The sequence below is a fragment of the Felis catus genome, chromosome B2 (assembly GCF_018350175.1).
Source record: "Felis catus isolate Fca126 chromosome B2, F.catus_Fca126_mat1.0, whole genome shotgun sequence".
Lineage (NCBI taxonomy): Eukaryota > Metazoa > Chordata > Mammalia > Carnivora > Felidae > Felis > Felis catus.
Window position 1 is genome coordinate 131,753,417 of NC_058372.1, and position 17,416 is coordinate 131,770,832.

General features: G+C 38.4%; 1 long non-coding RNA gene across 3 annotated transcripts in view; it reads right to left on the reverse strand.

Moving 5' to 3' along the window:
- The window catches only part of LOC102900866, a 35,590-nt gene extending 18,317 nt beyond the window's left edge, over positions 1 to 17,273 (reverse strand). Inside the window, exons 1-5 of one of the 3 annotated variants that reach the window (XR_006598362.1) lie at positions 16,718 to 17,266; positions 15,738 to 15,841; positions 15,490 to 15,594; positions 15,147 to 15,269; positions 980 to 1,144 (exon numbers count right to left, since the gene is read on the reverse strand). This is a non-coding gene — a long non-coding RNA (uncharacterized LOC102900866). Of the gene's footprint in view, positions 1 to 162; positions 1,145 to 15,146; positions 15,270 to 15,489; positions 15,595 to 15,737; positions 15,842 to 16,717 lie in introns of those variants that run through there. The other 2 variants (XR_006598361.1, XR_440364.4) reach the window with 2 other exon arrangements.
- Between the last annotated feature and the right edge of the window lie 143 nt (positions 17,274 to 17,416).

A 17,416-nucleotide genomic window follows, 5' to 3' on the forward strand; every position in this document is an offset into this window, starting at 1 on the left:
GTCTTTCACAATATAAATGCGTTTGCTTATTCTCTGTGTAATCTAGAAACAGTAATCTAACATATGGGAGAAATTTCTGGTGTCTTCTCCTTCCAGCCATATGGTAGACTTCTACTTTTCTAACCCTGTGGATGTAGACAGGCTTTCATGACTAGCACTCACCAATGCCCTGTAAACAGAAGATACGTGTGTCACTTCAGGGTTAAGCGTTTAATAGCTGGTGCAAGACTGTTCAGTCTTCTCTTGCTCTGGTGTAGCGATTTCAGATGCAGAAGTTTATACGGCGATGACACCACCACATGGAAGCACCATGGATCCCAATCATCATGTGGTGGGCAGCTGCCTAAAGCCTGGCCCAGATCCACATAGGATTCCACATGAGCAAAAAATAAACGTGTTCTAGGTTAAGACATGGCAGCTTGAGGGTTTTTGTTAATGAAGTTTAACTTAGACTTACTTGACCACCACACTAATGAAAGTAAAAACAGTATTGGTTGCATTGACATTTCATATTTAACCTGAACAATTCCTAAGATGGAATCAATAAGTACGTTAATGTAGAATTGGTGGGAGATGGGAAAAGGAAATGATTGACCCAGTATCTTGCTTTTCAGAGTATCTCTATGTAATTATGACAACTATGCTGGGTCTGGCTTCACGGTTTTGTTTTCAAAGGGCCAGAGTCTGGAAATTTTGACTAAGTCGTTTTGTTGACAGATCATCCTTCAACCACTAACACGTATTTAATTAATATGTAGCAAATCTTGAAACCCTCTTGATATTCTAACTGACTCAAAATGCCATAACCATATACATCGGACAACACATTGCTGACTGAGACTTCATGGCTTTTGCTTCAGGGAAACTCCTAGGCAAATTAGTCTTGAATTCCAGGACTTTTTCTGTCAATTCAGCCGGATTGAATTTGCAAAGCTTGCCCTCTTGAGGCCAAACAGTTCCAATCGACAAATTATTATACCTGGATGATAGCGAATAGTCTACTTGCTCTTGAAGCTACTAACTGCTGAGTTCTGGAATAGGCAGCAATGCAGAGTGAAGAGTATGGAGTCTGGAACCAGTTGTCCGGCTTTGTGTGTGGGACCTACCACCTCTTATCTGTGACATCTGAGGCCCAATCCTTCATCTGTAAAATACGAATAGTAAAAGTACCCATATTATGGAGATATTCAGTTAAAGGTGTTGACACATGTATAGGACTCAAAATAATATTTACTACAGAGCAAGTGTTTCAAATAAAGTAAATTTACATTGTCTGTAGTGACTCTGAACTAGTATCTGCACACAATTTCCTCAGAGTGTTACATACATGAACTGGACAAGAAGTTACTATTCTTTGAGGGGCACCAACTGAACATTTCAAAATATATTCAAAACAGATACATTCAACAGTTTAGAAATATGACATAATCTATGTTGAAATGTCCTATCTTCAACAAGATCTCCATCAAACCATGAAGACATTCCCATGAAGACATTTGGGTTTTGTTTGAAACATTAAGATTTGTAAATATATCTTCACAAATGATGTTCTTAAATGGTTCTGAGAAAAGAGGTATTTGTTAAGTGTTCTTTCTCTCTTTTTTATTTCCTTTTAAAGTTTCCGGGCAATCGAACCAACATTGCAATGACTAGTTTAGACATGAAAATCATACTGCAGATAAAAAAAGCAGATACATTTACTTTAAAAAATGGCCTTTGGTGGATTCAAAGAGGATTTTCAATTCAATATAGGAATTAGTCATAAAATTGATTACTGTACATTTTCTGGAAGATTGTGTCAATTGGCTCTGTGAAGAAATAGTTAAAAGTATATCCTGCTCCCACACAATAGTGGGACCTCCACACTAAGTCTGCCACACAAAATACAATCTCCTACAAACTAAGATGTTATCATTGTATTTGGCTCTTTGACCTCATGAATATTAGATTATCCTGCACAATGTGAAAACAGAAGGCCATGAAGAGAATTGTCAAAATTGGCTAGAATTTCATTTATGTTTTGCCAAGCTGTTCTGCATCAACTGTTGAAAATTATATAAAAATGAAACATGGAATTAAAATTATAATGGTTAAGTAGGAATACATAACCTATGGAAAAATATTGGGAAATTTAATTGTCTGATACTTTAAAAATTAATACATTTATGATTACTTAAGATTATATTGATAATGGGGCACTTTGTGCTTTTGATCTCAGTCATATAATGTTACTATAGACACTTAAGAAAAGTGAGAGGCTGATAATTTACTCAGAAAGACACACAGAAAATCCACTTCGACATGCATAGCAAAGGACTTGCCAGGGACCACAGTACGAGCTACTCAATAGCCACTTAAAGCATGATTGATTTTTAGCATATTTTATGCATTGATAAAATGAACTGCATATTTATGAATATTATCTATATATCACTTTGTGCGGACAGCAGGGCGTATATTTGAGCTCCATTTAGAGCTGCAAAAACGGAGATTGGAGAGTTGATGATCTCCTGAGGTCACATAAGAAACGGCAGAGGCAGAAATTGACCTAACCGTGCTAGATATGCTCTTTATCTATTCAAAGATCACAGAGTTAGTCAATGGAAGAAACTAGGATGTGAGCTCAGATCTTTGATTAGAGTCTAGTGCTCAATCGATATTCATTCATCAAATTTTTAATGAGTACCTGCTACATAGATATTGAATGTTGATGTTCTTAGAGTGACCAAGCCCAAGTCCCTGATTAGACTTTATAATGCAGAATGAGACACAAAGTACTAAATGTACATTATAATGCAGTGCCAAAGTGAGTGGGGTAACACAGGATGCTATTGCAGAGGAAATAAGGGGCTTCCTTCCTAGACTGGGAGAAGGGAAAAGAGGAAGTGTGGTTTAAGTTGAAAGCTGAAGGCTGTTAGGAACTAGACAAAGGAAGGGAGACGAAGGGGAAGGGGAATTCAGAGTAAGTACCCCAAGAAAAAAGAGAACATGGCATCTTAGGATAAAAGGATGGATTTCAGCAATGACTAGAAGAGACAGACAGTATGAGTGGAAGTTGAGATGTTGAGAAGCAACAAATGTCATCTTACAAACTGAACTTCGTGTGGAAACACTCATGATTTTTTAAAATGTTTTATTTTTGAGACAGAGGGAGACAGAGCGTGAGCAGGAGAGGGGCAGAGAGAGAGTGAGACACAGAATCCGAAGCAGGCTCCAGGCTCAGAGCTGTCAGCACACAGCCCGACTTGGGGATTGAACTCACAAACCGCGAGATCATGACCTGAGCTGAAGTCGGACACTCAACCGACTGAGCCACCCAGGCGCCCCAGAAACACTCATGATTTTTAAACAGGGTTGAGACACAATTTAGTTTGAATTCTGGTTAAACGTGGCATATTGAGTGCATGTATTTACCTCCATTTGCTCCTAAAAGTCCAGTAACATGACAACAGATGAATTAAAAGCTAAGTGGTGCCTGGGTGGCTCAGTCAGTTAAGCATGTGACTTTGGCCTCAGGTCATGATCTCATGGTTCCTTAGTTTGAGCCCTGTGTCAGGCTCTGTGATGACAGCTCAGAGTCTAGAGCCTGCTTTGGATTCTGCATCTCCGTCTATCTCTCTGCCCCTCTCCTGCTCATGCTCTGTCTCCGTCTCAAAGGTAAACAAACATTAAAAAAAAAAAAAAAGTTAAAAAAACCCAAATCAAATAGACTGAAAAAGGAGACAAGAGGAAATGAGAAATGGCTACAAATATTTTGAAAATGGAAAGCATACCAGAAGTGGTAATTGACATAACAGAGCTGAGAATGCAGAAATCTAGGCACTTGTAAGAGAGATGCTTATAAGAAACTATGCAATGTAGAAGGTAGACCTGGAAAGACTTAGGGACCTGCAGGTAAAGATTCTTTTGAGGGCAATGAGGTAAACTCTGAGCAGTTTAAAGTTAGTTTAATATCACTTCAATGTTCAGTTACTTGATGAGATCCTCTCTGCAAGTCTGTACAACATGTTACCATTCACATGCCTATAGAATACATAGGGTTTGCTATCAGGAGGAATTACATGGAAGGGGATACCAAGCATGGTGTAATGAAGGGCAAAGTGACGAGGTGGGTGGGTGAACATCTGCAGGCTGAACATAGAGACTTCTGTGCTTTCTAACTAGCAATGAGGCTTATAGCTCTCAGAAAGGAGACTGAGAAATTATTTTCTGGAAAATGTGAGCAACCAAAGAGAAAAGCACTGCAGACACTGAGTTGGAGAGGGTCAACAAAGTAGTAGCTGGGTCTCCCACCCAATCATCCAATGGTGAAACTCACCAGTCAATAATCCCTATTCATGCTCAATGAATTCCACTAATGATGGTGTCTCACTCTTGAATCAATGAAATATCAGGAGACATTGAAATATAGCCTCCAATATGTAAGCCAGAGACATAATAAAGATTAAAAACCCTCCAAGAGAAATGTAGAAAATTTAGAAAAAATTTGGGAGAAAAATAGAGAAAAAAAAAGATCAATTTTTCAGGCAGGTATGAGAAAATATTTTTTTGTTTAAAATAAAATGGTGCTATTAGAAAAAAAAATGGTGCTATTAGAAAAAAAGAATAAAGAACCAGAAGGATTCTTGGAGGTAACATATATAATTACAAAAAAATCAATAGGAAATCATTGAGAAAGAATAACCTCACTAAAAAATGAAATATAAGTGTGAGAAGTTGGATTATTTTTCAGAAAATATCTCCTCCTTTCCCCCACAGAGTAGAGGATATTCTCCCACTCTATTGATGTTGAGTTACAACCACAAGGCCGAAAGATGTACGTAGAAGTGACAGTGTGCTGTTTCTAAATGAAAGTCTTAAGTGGCACATGAGTTTCTATTTGGCTTCTTGAACATCTGCCTGTTGAGAAGCCACGGGTCCAAGGAAGATGAAAAATACACATGGCAAATAACCCTGATCTGCCAAGCCCAAGTGACTCTAGCCAAACCTTGCAGAGCCCCAGTCAACTAGAGACCAGTGAGCAATAAACAAACAAACAAACAAATAAATGCTTTTTTGTGACACTGAACTCTAGAGAATTTGTTACACAGCATTATTGCAGTAATAACTAAAATAATATAAGACAAAAATATAAAAGTCAAAACAAACAAACATGACTCAATCCAAGAGTTTAAATAGCCAGATAATAGATATTTCACAAAGAGAGAACCAAAAACATTTTAGGGGAGAACATAGGAAAGAAACAATACATGAAAAATTCCCAGGATTGAATGACATAAATTTCTATATTCAAAGAGCCCAATGGGGACTCCTGGCTGGCTCAATCGGTTAAGCGTGGGACTTGGGCTCAGGTCATGATCTCACGGTTTGTGAGTTCAAGCTCTGCATCAGGCTCTGCTCTTACAGCTGAGAGCCTGGAATCTGCATTAGATTCTGTGCTCCCTCTCTCTTCCCCTCCCCCATTTGCACTCTTTCTCTCTCAAAAATATATAATAAACATTTAATTTTTTTAAAAAAATAAAATAAAAGAACCCAATGAATACAAACAGATCTACACCAAGGAAGATCTGATGAAATTTCAGAATATCATGGATAAAGAGAAGGATTAAAACTTCCAGACAAAATAAATAGGCTACATATGAAAAACAGTCAACCACAATGGAATTGGTCTTAATAAGGTAATACTGAAAGCAAAAACTCAATAAACAAATGCTTTTGAAATTAAAATTGAGAAGGTAAAGATTCTAAGCTAGAATCATGGAACTATTCAAACATTAAATCAAATATGAGGGTAAAGTAATAGTATTTTCAGTCATGTAAGCACTCAAAATTACTTACTTTCAAAACCTTTTTTCCAGAAAGTTATTAAAGAATATGAGAATAAGATGAGGTAGACTTGAGATCAAAGAAGTGAGAGCTCCAACATATTAGAAGAAAAAATTCAGAATTATGGCAAGAGAAAGTTCTAGAACAACAGCTGTGCAGCCAGCCCAAGATTTCAGTCCCAATTAGAGAAAGACAATGAAAGGCTTTAGGAGGAATATCTTCATGGAAAATAATATAGTCAACAGCCTAATAGTTTACCTAATATACTTGACAATCTTACTAGAGATTTTATAGATCTTTTTGAGAGCTTGGAGGACATAAAGCAGAAACATAAGGCAGAAAAAGTGAAATGAGACATTACTTTTATAGTAGAACACAAGATCCCTTTGAAGGATTGAAGTTTCCATAAAGTACCTTTGTACGCATACAGTATTTTTTTACTGCATATTTGAATTATATGTACTGCATGCCTTTGTTTGGATTTCCTCAGAAGCTGACTCAAAGATAATGTTTCAAATGTAAGTAGCTTATTTGGGAAGTAAAGGAAACACTGGGAGGAGAAAGGGGAGGTGAGAGGAAGGAAAAGAAGCTCACAAAGTAAGAGGGAAACCAAAGGCAACTGCAAATTGTTCTCCGTACCCATAAAAATAATTTTGAAACCTAGTTTTTTCACTCAACCTTGTATTTTTAAGCTATCTCTACATATCCATGTAGTATTTCGCTTACCTTTATCTCCTGTATGTTATCCCACTATCTAAATAAATCATAGCTGGGGTGCCTGAGTGGCTCAGTGTGTTGATCACCCAACTCTTGGTTTCAGCTCAGGTCATGATCTCATGGTTCCTGAGTTGGAGCCCTGCTGTCAGTGCAGAGCCTGCTTGGGATTCACTCTCTCCCTCTCTCGCTTCCTCTCTCTCTTTCAAAATAAATAAACTTTAAAAATGTTACAAAAAATTAATAAATCATAGCTTATTTACTCATTCTTCTTGTTCCTACCTTTCTCGATTACACTGAATGATGCAATATTTTTGCCCACGACTCCTTGTGAATATTTGTAAAAGATTGGGTTTTGTTTTATGTTTTTAGCACTGATGTTGGGTTATTAGGTGTGATAGGTTAATTTTTTATGTATGTATGTATGTACTTAGGTATGTAGGTAGGCTTCACACCCAGCGCAGAGCCCAACACGGGGCTTGAACTCAAGATCCTGAGATCAAGAGTCAGATGCCCAACTGACTGATCCACCAGGTGCCCCATAGGTGTGATGGTTAATTTTATGAGTCAGCTCATCTAGGATATGATACCCGGATGTCCGGATGCTGCTGTGAAGGTATTTTTTGGATGAGATGGACATTGAAATCAGTAGACTTTGAGTAAAGCAGATTACTCTCCATAAGGTAGTTGAGCCTCATCCAAGCAGTTGAAAACCTTAAGAAAAAGCCCTACTTGCCATCAGCAGCTGGCCTTCAGAGTTGAGCAGCAACCCTTAATTCTTTCCTGGTCTCTATCCTGCTAGCCTACCCTGCATATTTCTGACTTGCTAGTGTTTATAATCATTGTATAAGCCATCTCTTTAAAATAAAGGAATTCCTCTTTAGATCTACAAATTAGAGATTAGAGATATGTGTGTCTTTATATTTATGTAAACACTGTCAGAAAGCAAACATTTCCTGTCCCCTTCAGGTTCCTTTTAGCCAGACTAAGAATCAAATTGACATGAGACATTAGAAAATCAATTTCGCTCTTATGTGTATGGGGAATCCACGAAGATCTGGAAATTCCAAAGACCGTCAAAGACAGTCAGGCAAAATGAGATATATATGTCATTCTGAATGAAGGAGAGTGGGGCAGGGGTCTGGAACTTCAAAGGGAAGGAATGCAACTCACAGGAAGATGAAAAAATAAATGCTCGTTAAACAAATGTTTGCTGGGTCCCTCAGAAACAATGGGACAGAGAGAACTTGAACAAAACTGACCTTGCTAGGTCCCTCTCTGTCTATCCAGACTAGGATAGTTAGTCTGTTTCTTCAGAAGATAGTCTGTTTCTTCAGAGAACTCTTCTAATACGTCTAGTGAGTACACATAGAATTTTACCAGATATTGCCAAAATGTTCTACAAATATTCTAGGGTTTTTACATTCTCATCATCAGTTAGGAGAAGGATCATTTCTTCACATTACTACCAGCATTTAACTTTGTCACACTATAATAGTTTTGACCAATGTGATGATTGTGAAATATTATCTTGTTATTTTATTTTGTATTTTTTTCACTGCTAGTATTTCTTGATTTAGAAGCTTTTCATATATCCCATTTGGTCATTCGTATATAAGCTTCTTTAAAAAAACACATTAATTTTTTTAAATAAACTTTCATTAGTGTTTTGATTTACAAAGAAAAAATTACACAAGTGAAAAGTGTAGAATTCGATGAATTATCACTAAACAATTCCACCACAACTATCATCTAGGATTTAGATTCTAGATTTTAACAAATCAAACACTGCCAAAACCTAGAATGTTCCTTCTAAATACTCCACCCTTTCTTTTCGCCAAATAATAAACACTATCCTGAATGCTAATCTTATTGTTTAGTCTTACTATTTTATAGAAGTGGAACCAGACCACACGAACTAGATTGAGTCTGGTTTCCTTTCCTCAACCTGTCTGTGAGGTCAGTCCATGCTGCAGAACAGAGTGATAGGTGATCATTTTCACTGCTGCTGCATCGTTCATTGCATAACTACACAAAGATGTATTTCTCTAATCTGTTGTTGCTTAACATAGGATGATATCAGAAAAACTTATTGCATGTTTTTTCAGTGCACACAAGTGCGTACCTAGGAGTAGAAATGTGTACCTTTACTTCAGCAGATGAAAGTTCTCCATATGGGGGGTGCCTGGATGGCTCAGTCGGTTCAGTGACTCTTGATTTGGGCTTAGGTCATGATCTCCTGGTCCCTGAGTTTGAGCCCTGAATTGCGCTGTGCACTCACAAGGTGGAGTTTGCTGGGGATCCCCTCTCTTTCTCTTTCTCTTTCTCTTTCTCTTTCTCTTTCTCTTTCTCTTTCTCTTTCTCTTTCTCTTTCTCTTTCTCTTTCTCTTTCTCTTTCTCTTTTTCTCTCTCTCTCTCTGTCCTGCCCTGCTTGCTTTCTCTCTCTCTCTCAAAAATAAATAAATGGACTTAAAAAAAAAACAAGCAAAAAACTTCTCCATATAGTTGTACAAGTTTTCACTCCCAACTGCAATACATGTGAGCTCTGGGGCCTCCATAGTTTTGCCAACAATTGGTACTATCAGCGCTTTTTTTTAATGTTTATTTATTTTTGAGAGAGACAGAGAGAGAGAGAGAGAGAGAGAGAGAGAGAGAACAAGCAGGGGAGGAGCAGAGAGAGGAAGACACAGAATTGGAAGCAGGCTCCAGACTCCAAGCTGTCAGCAAAGAGCCTGATGCGGGGCTTGAACCCATGAACCATGAGATCATGACCTGAGCTGAAGTTGGATGCTTAACTGACTGAGCCACCCAGGTGCCCCGACACTTTTTAATTTTAGCCAATCTATGAAGTGTGAAAAGATTGATTTGTGGTCTAAATGATCACTTCCCTGCTGCCTGATGAGACTGATCACATTTGCATATGTTTGTTGGCTATTTGGATCCTCTTTGTTTCTGTTTATTTATTTTGAAAGAGAAAGAAAGCATGAGCAGCACATGAAGGGGCAGGGGAAGGGGAGAGGCAGAGAGAGGGAGAGCAAGAATCCCAAGCAGGCCCCTCGCTATCAGCACAGAGCCAGATGCTGGGCTCAATCTCACAAACTGTGAGATCATGACCTGAGCAGAAATCAAGAGTGAGAAACTCACCCAATCGAGCCACCCAGGCACCCCTATTTGGAGCCTGTTTTTATGAAGTATCTTTACAAGTCTTGTTCTCCCATTCTTCTATTTTGTCATATGTATGTTCTTAATGAGTTTTATAAATTATTTACATATTTCAAATTTGAGTTTTTTGTTTTTATTGTGTAGTAAATATATTTCCCTACTCTGTTAACTTATGTTTTACTCTCTTACTGGCTTATTTAAGAGAAAAATTTAAATGTTATGTAGTTTAACTTAGCATAATTTCCTTTATAACTGTCAGTTTTGTTATTGTTTAAAAAATCCTAACTTATCCTGAAATCATAAAGATATCCTCTTTTGTCATGTTCTATAATGGTATTGTCTGAAATAGAACTACCATATGATCTAGCAATTCCGTTTCAGGGAATATTTCTAAAGGAAATGAAAAGAAATACCTACATTTATTGTAGTATTATTCAGAATAGCCAAAATGTGGACATAATCTAAGTGTCCATCAATGGATGATCGGATAAAGATAATGTCACACGCACACACACACACACATACACACACATTCAGCCATGAGAAAGAAGGAAATCTTGCCATTTGCGACAATATGGTTGGATCTTGGGGGCATTATGTTAAGTGAAATAAGTCAGTCAGGAAAAGACAAATACTGCTTGGTATCATTTATATGTGAATTCTGAAAAAGCCAAACTCCTAGAAACAGAGTAGAATAGTAGTTATGAGGGAGTATAAAGGTATAAACTCAAAAGGTATAAACTCCCAGCTATAAGAAGAATAAGTCCTGGGGATCTAATGTACAGCATGATGACTATCATTAACAATTCTGTATTATATACTTGCAAGTTGCTAAGAGAGTAAATCCTAAATGTTCTCACCACAGAAAAAGAAATGGTAATTATGTGAAGTGATGGAGATGTTTCCTAATGCTACAGAAGTAATCCTTTTTCAATATATAAGTTTATCAGCTCAGCACGCCATATATCTTAAACCTACACAATGTTATATGGGTTTTTTTTTTTTTTGCCTATTTTTGTTTTAACTGGAGGCTCAGATGCCACAATGTTATATGTTAACTTTATCTCTGTAAAAGTGGGGAATTGCTGCAGTGATAGAAATGATCTTTATCTACGTCAAACCGTTACCATAGCCATTAAACACACGTGGCTGTTGAGCCCTGGAAGTATAGCTAGTGACTGAGGAAATACTTTCAAACCTTAACTTTAATTAATTGAAATTTAAGTTGCTACATGTGGCCAGTGGCTGCCGTATTGAATAGAAATCACTCAGTTACGTCCTCGGACTACAGTAGGATTAAACTAGAAACCAGTAACATAAAGATAGCTGGGAAATCCCAAAATATTTGGAAATTAACATAATTTCTAATAATACATGGGTCAAAGGAGTATCAAGATAAACTTAAAATTTACTTTGAACTAAATTAAAGAAACTCCAGTTTATCAAACTATGGAATGCAATGAAAGGCGGGCTTAGAAGTAAATGTATAGCACTAAATTCATGTTTGAAAAGAAAGTTCTAAAACCTAATCTTCTTAAAAAGCTTCTGCACAGCAAAGTAAACAATCAACAAAACTAAAAGGCAACCAACAGAATGGGAAAAGATATTTGCAAATGACATATCAGACAAAGGGCTAGCATCCAAAATCTATAAAGAGGTCACCAAACTCCACACCCAAAAAACAAATAATCCAGTGGAGAAATGGGCAGAAAACATGAATAGACACTTCTCTAGAGAAGACATCCAGATGGCCAACAGGCACATGAAAAGATGCTCAACATCGCTCCTCATCAGGGAAATACAAATCAAAACCACACTCAGATATCACCTCACGCCAGTCAGAGTGGCCAAAATGAACAAATCAGGAGACTATAGATGCTGGAGAGGATGTGGAGAAACGGGAACCCTCTTGCACTGTTGGTGGAAATGCAAACTGGTGCAGCCGCTCTGGAAAACAGTGTGGAGGTTCCTCAAAAAATTAAAAATAGACCTACCCTATGACCCAGCAGTAGCACTGCTAGGAATTTACCCAAGGGATATAGGAGTACTGATGCATAGGGGCACTTGTACCCCAATGTTTATAGCAGCACTCTCAACAATAGCCAAACTATGGAAAGAGCCTAAATGTCCATCAACTGAAGAATGGATAAAGAAATTGTGGTTTATATACACAAGGGAATACTATATGGCAATGAGAAAGAATGAAATATGGCCCTTTGTAGCAACGTGGATGGAACTGGAGAGTGTTATGCTAAGTGAAATAAGTCATACAGAGAAAGACAGATACCATATGTTTTCACTCTGATGTGGATCCTGAGAAACTTAACAGAAATCCATGGGGGAGGGCAAGGGAAAAAAAAAAAGAGGTTAGAGTGGGAGAGAGCCAAAGCATAAGAGACTCTTAAAGACTGAGAACAAACTGAGGGTTGATGGGGAGGTGGGAGGGAGGGGAGGGTGGGTGATGGGTATTGAGGAGGGCACCTTTTGGGATGAGCACTGGGTGTTGTATGGAAAAAAATTTGACAATAAATTTCATATATTGAAAAAATAAAAAAATAATAATCAAAAAAAAAAATAAAACCTAATCTTCTACCTCAGCAAGCTAGGTAAAGTAAATGAAGCCTAAGGTAAATAAAAAAAACTTAAAAATAAAAATTATAGTGGAAAACAATGAAATCAAAGGAGAAAAGTTAATAAAACCAAGTTGTTTTCTTAAAATGAACAAACAACAAAATCCATACATAGAGCCTCATTAACCAAGGAAAAAGTAGACAAATGGCTAATATGCAAAATGAAAAAGGAGTCATCACTATCACTACAGAGCCCGTGAAAAGAATAAGAAAAGAATATTATAAACAACTTTATGGCTACAAATTTGATAGCTTAAATGAAATGGACCATTTCCTTATACCAACCCTCACAGGGATAATTGGATAACCTGAATATCTGTCTATCTATTAAAGAAATTGAATCAATAGTTCATAAACTTCCAAAAAATAGAGCACCAGACCTATGTAATTTCACTGGTGAATTCCACTAAATGTTTAAAGAAAAAATAATGCAAGGTCTTCACAATCTTTTACAGAAAATAGCAGCAGAAGGAACACTTCCTATCCCTTCCTATAATTTCAGAATTATCCTAATACCAATCCAGATAAACTGATATAAAGAAATAATTGAATAAGGGCACCTGGGCGGCTCAGTCGGTTGAGCATGTGACTTCGGCTCAGGTCATGATCTCATGGTTCGTGGGTTCGAGCCCAGCATCGGGCTTTGTGCTGACAGCTCAGAGCCCAGAACCTGTTTCAGATTCTGTCTCCCTCTCTCTATGCTCCTCTCCCACTCGCGCTCTGTCTCCGTCTCAAAAATAAATAAACGTTAAAAAAAAAAAAGAAATGACTGAATAAATAAATGAGAGAGAAGAGGCAAATCTACCATGTGGAAGAATTCCAAAGGATTTATGTAGCGATTGTACCCTAAAGGCTGTGGCACGGAACTCCCCACTCCCTAAGTGCTGGCTGTTCACAGTGATTTCATTCCAAAAAGAACACTATGGAAAGGGAGGGGGTGGGGAACAAACAGCTTTAGAGTGGAGAAATTTGACATGTTACCTCAGCCAAGTGGTCTAGGTCAACATCGACAGCGTTGACATGTTGATTGTATATACCCTTGACGTGACATGAGAGTGGCACTTCTCTGTGGTCTTCCTCCCCAGACCCATAACTGTTATCATGAGGAACATGTCAGAGAAGCCCAACTGAGGCACAGTCTACAAGATACCTAGCCAGGACTCCTCAAAATTGTCAATCGAGGCCATTAGAAACATGGAAAGTCTGAGAAACTGTCAAAGCTGAAGAAGGCTAAGTGCAATGTGGTACCCTGGCTGGGATCCCAGAACAGAAAAAGGGCATTAGGTCAAAACTAGGACATCTGAATAAAGCAGGGACTTTATTAATTGTATAAATGTTGGTTCATTAATTGTGACAAGCGTACCATAACTAATATACGATATTTGCAACAAGGGAAACCAGATATGAGGTATATAGGAACTCTCTGTACTATCTTTGAACTTTTTTGTAAATCTAATACTATTCTAAAACAAAAAGCCCATTAACCTAAATTAATGGGGATATGCTGAAAACTTTCTCTCAAAAACTGGGTTGCCTACTATCTCCATTTTTATTCAAAATCATATTGGAAGCCCTAGCCTGTGAATTGAAATATGAAAAAGGAATAAAATATATGAGTTGGAAATTCAGAAAAAAACAATATGTTTCTATACATTAAAAAAATGCCAACTCTGTAAGTTAATTTTTAGAATTATCATAGTCATTGAAGCTAAATTCATTGTCCACAAATGTTTTATTTTCATTGTTATAAACCAACTATAAACAATTCAAGAACTTGACATATTATTGTAAGATATTAAGACATACGTTAATGCTAGATATACCACATCAATATTTTTGAAGACTGAGTATTTTCAATTCTTCTCAAATTAATCTATGAGTTCAATGTAATTCCAATAAAAGTCTCAGCAGGTGTGTTTGTGAAAACTGAGATGTCAATGCTAAGATTTATCTGGAAATGTAAAGGAACAAGAATGGCTATAGCAAACTTGAAAAAGAATTACAAAATGAGAGGATTTGACTTGCCTGAAAAGATTTATAATAAAGCTATAATAGTTAACACACGTAAGAATGGGTCCAAGTATAGACACATAGACTGATGGAAGGAGAGAGTGAAAACAGACCTTTTCTTTTTTTTCTTTTTAATGTTTATTTATTTATTTTGAGAGAGACAGGGCAGAGGAAGGACAGAGAGTGAGAGGGAGAGAGAGGATCCCAAGCAGGCTCCGTGATGTCAGCACAGCACGTGGGGCTAGAACTCACAAACTGTGAGATCATGAGCTGAACCCAAACCAAGAGTCAGATGCTTAACCCACTGAGCCACCCGGGAACCCAGAACAGACCCATTCTCATAGGAGCACTTGAATTAAGACCAAGGAGGTGAATATTTCTGCATCAGTTGGTTATTTGTGTGGGGGAAACAAATGACACTTGATATCTGCTTTCAATATTTCCTTTAGAACAGTCCTGCTGATTAGTGTAGCTTTTATTCTTCATTCAATGATCACTCACTACATGGCATTTTTCTCTAGTTTTCTTTGTAAAATCTGCATCTATCTGAAATTATCTCATTTGATTGCTTTTTAATATTCTACCTAGCTTCCACTACAATATAAAGTCCTTGAGAGTAAGAATCTTGTCCGTTCTACTCACTGTTGTACTTGGAGTATCTAGAACATTTCTTGGCACGATCATTAGCTTTCTATATAAAAAGCATTTCTAAACAAACGAATGTGTAAATCTGCCAGGGAAATTTGGAGTGAAAAGAGCAGGTAATCCACTGATCCAGCATTTGAATGATGAGGAGGAGTTTACCTGGGAGAGTCTTGGATGAGGTAATGGTTTGGAACATCTTCCAGATAAAGAGCATAGTAAGGATGAAAGGTACGATGAATGTGTGAGAGCATCACTGGGGGATTTTCCAAGCAGGCCATTCCTCTGTGTAGCAAATGGAAATGTTAAAGAGTCATTTATTCAGTCACAAGTCTCAGATTACTCGTATTATTTTCTTTTCATTTGATAGATGAAAAACACTTGCTTCCACACTGAAATACCAGCCCAGGATTCTGAAGACTTCTCCATTTGCCCAACCCAACTCTCAGCCTTTTCCAGTTTGGGGTTGCATGAGTGGATGTTATTTGGCACTTATTTACGTTACCTGGTATTATTTTTAAGTCAGTAGTTCTGCAAGTCAAGAGCATGCCACGCTCATCTCATTTTGTTTGTTTGTTTGTTTTTAAATATAGCTTCCTGGGCTCTCCTTCTGAAAGATTAAGCCAGAATGTCTGAGTAAGCTCACTAGCCAGCTCCCTAGATGTCTTAGTCTGGGCTGATACAACAAATTACTATCATAATTACTACAACATTAACCTAGAGTGAGTGGCTTAAGCAACAAACATTTCTCACAGTTCTGGAATCTGAGAAGTCCAAGTTCAAGGTGTCAGCAGATTCAGTTTCCGGTGAAATCCACTTCCTGGGTTACAGGCCTGTGTTTTCTTTCTGTGTCCTCACTGGGTGGAAGGGGAGAGAGCTTTCTGAAGCCCCTTTCATAAGGGCACTGATCTCATTCATGAGAGCTCTACCTGCATGACCAAATCACCTTCGGTCCACCTCCTAACACCATTATGTTGGGGGTTAGGATTTCAACATACAAATGTCGGGGATTACATGTAGTCTGTAACTTCAGGAATGCAGAGCAATTCTCATCTAAATCCTGCTAACCAAAGTGTGGTCCACTCAAACCATTCACATCACCTGGGAACTTATTTGAAATTCTGAATCTCGGCCCCCACCCCACATGTACTCAATCAGAATCCGCTTTCGTAAGATCCTAGATGATTCATACGCACTTTTAAGTTTGAGAGGCATGCACCGATCTAAACCACTGTGCTCCTACACTTAAGGCGTCAGCATCACCCGGGAACTTGTTCGAATGCAAATTAGCTGACTGCACCCCAGTTCTGGGGGACCAGAACCCCTCTGGGGGTAGGCATAGTCATTTGTCTTAACAAACTCTTAACACTCAAGTTTGAGAAGCACTGGATTCGAGCCATTTTCCTGCTTTTAGCTGTGACCATTTTTAACTTTAAGCCATTTGCCGCCTATGAGTTTTAGCACCACAATTCTATTTCTAATGTCAGTGGGAACCTAAGAGAGTTAGAGAAGGAGGAACCTGTAAAAATCTATGGTGATATGTATGTATGGAACAATATGCTGCACTTATGGCAATAAATAGAGGATTTCCTCTTTCCTCAAGCTGGAGACATATTGAAAGGACTCTCTAGTTGGGTGAACATACAAGCCATATGCTGGCAGGCCATAAAACTTGTTTAAAGACACATCCATGCTTTTTTCAATAGCTATTTTAGTAAAGGTTTTACTCCCACCTTGATGTCTAAATTTTAAGACGCCTCCACCTCTGAAAAACATTTTTCAAAGATTGTCAGATTATAGCAGAGTGAACAGCTTCTTTAGTTTATTTAAGGACGCTGCCAGAACATTGTCGGCTCCAGGTGTTTCTAAATATTACGGGTGGGGGGCTTCCCTCGCTTTTTTAAACACAGCAAGGCAAAACTTCCTATCTTTGTTCTTTAAATAAAAGCCCTCAAAACTACCTATTACTTCTCAATCTATTCCTGGGGTTTATGTCACAGCCTCTGGTAGCTGAAGGCTTAAATAAGATTGTTTTACAGATCCTCGGTCTTCTTCTTCAGACCCACTCCTTCATTTAAATACTAAAGCGTTATAAGTCCTTTGCCAAGTTCAGAGTCAATCTGCCATTCCCTTTCCCAAAGGGCCGCAAGAGAGAAATCGCAGGCGGGAACTCCAGGTGTTAAACCCTCTCGGGGCCGAGGCTGGAAGGAGGTTTAACCCCCGGCCAGAGCCGCGCCCCCGGACCACTACCCCCGCGCCTGCGCGCCCCGACCCCGGCGTTCGCGAGCCGGCTCCGTGGCCTCCGCACTTTTTCGGGCCCACCTCGAACCGCCCAGGGCCAGCAGGGGGCGGCCGGGCTCCGCGCGCCCCTGCGAGGAGGGGACGCCCCGGGAAAGGAAGTTCCCGGCTCCCGCCCGGCCGCCCGCCCAGAG